Source organism: Mandrillus leucophaeus, unplaced genomic scaffold, assembly GCF_000951045.1.
Source record: "Mandrillus leucophaeus isolate KB7577 unplaced genomic scaffold, Mleu.le_1.0 Scaffold45, whole genome shotgun sequence".
In the NCBI taxonomy this organism is placed as follows: domain Eukaryota; kingdom Metazoa; phylum Chordata; class Mammalia; order Primates; family Cercopithecidae; genus Mandrillus; species Mandrillus leucophaeus.
Window position 1 is genome coordinate 3,007,088 of NW_012104809.1, and position 4,153 is coordinate 3,011,240.

Sequence of the window (4,153 nt, forward strand, 5' to 3'; positions counted from 1 at the left end):
GATGGTCTCGATCTCCTGACTTCGTGATCCGCCCATCTCGGCCTCCCAAAGTGCTGGGATTACAGGCTTGAGCCACCGCGCCCGGCCAACATAATTTTTTTCTAATTCTGTGAAAAAAGTCTGTGGTAGCTTGATGGGGATAGCATTGAATCTATAAATTGCGTTGGACAGTATGGCCATTTTCATATTGATTTTTCCTATCCATGAGCATGGAATGCTTTTCCGTTTGTGTGTGTCCTCTCTTATATTTCCTTGAGCAGTGGTTTGTAGCTCTCCTTGAAGTAGTCCTTCACATCCCTTGCAAGTTGTATTCCTAGGTGTTTTGTTCTCTTTGTAGAAATTGTGAATGGCAGTTCACTCATGATTTGACTCTGTGTTTGTCTATTGGTGTATAGGAATGCTCGTGATTTTTGCACATAGATTTTGTATCCTGAGACTTCGTTGAAGTTGCTTATCAGCTTAAGAAGATTTTGGGCTGAGACTATGGGGTTTTGTTAATAAACAATTATGTCAACTGCAAACAGAGACAGTTTGATTACCTCTCTTCCTATCTGAATACCCTGTATTTCTTTCTCTTGCCTGACTGCCCTGGCCAGAACTTCCAATACTATGTTTAATAGGAGTAGTGAGAGAAGGCATCCTTGTCTTGTGCCTTGTTTTCAAAGGGAATGATTCCAGCTTTTGCCCATTCAGTATGATATTGGCTGTGGGTTAAATAAAACCTGATCTTGCTCTTAAATAACTTGAGATTAAGAGAGAGAAACAAAATCAAATTTCTACAAGGGAACCACTTTCTGGTATGGTAAGGACTGAAAAAGCTTAAACGTATTTTGAAATTAATAATATTGGTTACCTAAGAAAAATATTAACATAAATTTTATGGCCATGGCATACACATTTAGGTATTACTGAAAGATAAAATAATTCAATTGCACAATTAAAATGCATGTATATGTTTATATTTACCTATGTGTGTATACATGTATATATACTTGTTTGTTTATATTTAATACATTTAATAAGAACAAACCCTAGGCCATGATGTTCCTAGAAGGTAACATAGCACACCTATGTAACTGAAATAAATATATATGTAAAACAAACACATATATATAAACACAAATTATATATATACACACACACATATATATGTATACACACACACACACGCATATATATATATATATAAACAAACACTTATATGGGACTTACTATGTGATACATCAAATTATTTAATACATCAAATTATTTAACCATAATAACAGTCCTACATAAAACATGATTTTCATTTTTAGTGTACAGGTAATAAAGCAGAAGTACAGAGAGGTTAAGTACCTTAAGTTACTTGTATGTGGTCATATAGTTAATAAACAGAAGAGCTGGTTTGAAATGCAGCAGTCTGGCTCCAGATTTTGTGTTTTAACCGCCTAGGCTAAACTGGCTAATCATTAGTGTTGTTGTCATCCAAGTTGGGATAAATTTGGGGGCATGGATAAGAGAATACCCGCACAGGAAATACCTGGAAATAGACTTTACTAGAGAAGAAAGTGATGGTCATGCATTCAGAGGAAATAATATTCACTGATCAGTTATTTTGCGTCCTGTACTCTATACAGTAATTAATATTTCTCTAATTATCTAATTTAGAATTTAAGTATACATGTATACTTTCCTTGTGATATTTTGGTATTTTTCTCTTATATATTTATTTTTAAATAATATAGCTGATGAAATCTAAGTTTTCATTGGCATAGCAAGAAAGGTATATGTTTAACTTCTTCCCTGAACCAAAGAAATTAACTGTTTATGTCACTTCCAATATACTTACTCAAGAAGCCTAGAACTATGAAGGCCTAAACATTATAACTTTAACTTGCCCAGATTACATTTGGAAATGTCAAAGCGCAGTTATTGTTTAGAGAGTAGACGTGGAAGACAGGCAGCATGGTTTGAGTCTTTATTCTGCTTGCCTGGGAACCATGAATACATTATTAATATCTCTGTCCTTCAATTTACTCATCTGTAAAATGGGAATGCAAATAATATCTAAATCTTTAGATCAATGGTTTGTAAATGGGGGTGATTTTTCTCCCCAGAAGACATGTGGGAATGTCTGGGGACATTTTTTGTTGTCACAGCTTGGGGGAGGGTGTTATTGGCATTTAGCAGGTAGATGCTGCTAATTACCTGCAGTGCACAGGACAGCTCCTTACAACGTAAAACTAACTTACTCAAAGTGTCAATAGTACCAAGGTTGAGAAACCCTGTATAGTGTATTGTAAGAATAAAGGAGGTAATATGTACAAATTAGTAGAAAAATGTCTGGCATGGAGTAGGTTCTTAATAATTATTAGCCACTATTTTTACTATCACAAAAAGAAATATCAAGAAATAAGATTAAAATGTCGACTAGGGACAAGTGAATAAAAGCTTTATATGACAGACTGGGGTATAAAATTCTATCTTGTAGGAGAGGGGAATCATTTACTGCTTCTAAGCAAAAGAGTGATAAATACCAGAGGATATTTTAAAACTTAAGGGTGACTGTTTTGAAAATGTGAGTTTTTTCCAGTCCCATAAACACATCGTCATAATGACCTTATTTTAAAATATGTAATTACTCTTATTAGGGAGTGGTGTACGGAGTGGGAAATAATTTTTATTATAAAATATCAAAAAACTAAAGAGAAAGTAGACATAATGACATTTTTGGTTTTAGCAGACCATTTGTGAATACTTCCAGAGGAAGGAACGTAAGCAGACGAGGCAATGCCATGGAAAGTATCATGAAATTTCAGATTAACATTGAAGTATTGTAGCTTTTTGTGTTGTTCGTCATCATTTGTATTTATAAATATTCATGAATTTCTCCAGTTACATACAGAGGAAATGCCATAAAAATATACTTCTTACTTCGTGATTGACCACGTTAAGAAGTGCGAGAATAGACTGAGCCTATCTTAATGGGGTATTTGTGTAGTCCACGCTAACAAACATATCTATATAAAATATTAACTAACAGCAACTTTCCTTTGTTTTATTTTTAACAAGTATTAATTGTTTATTATTAATTTTAACAATTAATTAATTTGGGAGAAGGAAGGATGCTTATGTGGGCTTTTACATTTTCAGATCCCGTATCTAAGGAGTTAATTAATAAAACTTTCCAATTGTACAGTAATCATATAAAAGCCATGGCTTTGTATTATTTACCCAAATAAACAACATTCTTTAGAAGAAAACAGGCAGTTTAACTAATGAGAAATGTAAATTCCAGCTTCATGTGTTATTCATGAATGCTTTGATACCACAATTGTTATTTTCAAGTGTTTAGCTACTGTGAAAAACATCTTCGGCAATGAAGTTGGATGTTGACTGCTGAATGTCAAAAATAATGATCTAGCTGCACTGTAATCTTTGCTGAATGAGGTCTATTATGTATCATATTTAGAAGAATATTTGTGTTGTTGAATGGCTTAAACTAATTATCTATTACTGCTTGTATTGCATAAAATATAGTGATAAGCATATACAAAGTTTACTATTAATGCTGTTAAATCCAATTTTGTACATCACATTTGAGAAGTAAACTTAAATTGGCATATTTATCAGAACCCATATAAATTTTTATTGGGATATGGGTACAACATATAAATGTTTTCCTTGCTTTCAAGTGGACTTAATTCAGATTTCCTAGTAAACAGTGTTTTTTTAATACTGTTACAGTGATTACACTGTTTTCATATGAAAACTTAAGTGTAAATAATATACAGTAGCAGAGTTTCTTTAGAACAAGTTACTACTACATTGCCTCTGTCTTCCAGAAAAATGACTTATTTAAATTGTGGTCCATTCATAGACACATAGACACATGCCCATCAGCAAATAATCTTAATAGCTCAATTAAGCTTTCATAAAAGTTTCTTATATTTGCTGAATATTTTTATCAAGGCAACAAATAAGTATTCAAAAAATATTTTCTTCTATGTTTCTGTTAAAATAAACCAGTTATATACCCTAATATTTTTTGATATTTCAAAAATTATTAATAGATATTTACTATTTTCTTGGTTATATGACATTTGAGAAGGTAAAACAATGAAGAAAAAAATAAGTTTTGATACATACTTCTCTACAAAAAGGAAATGTGTAT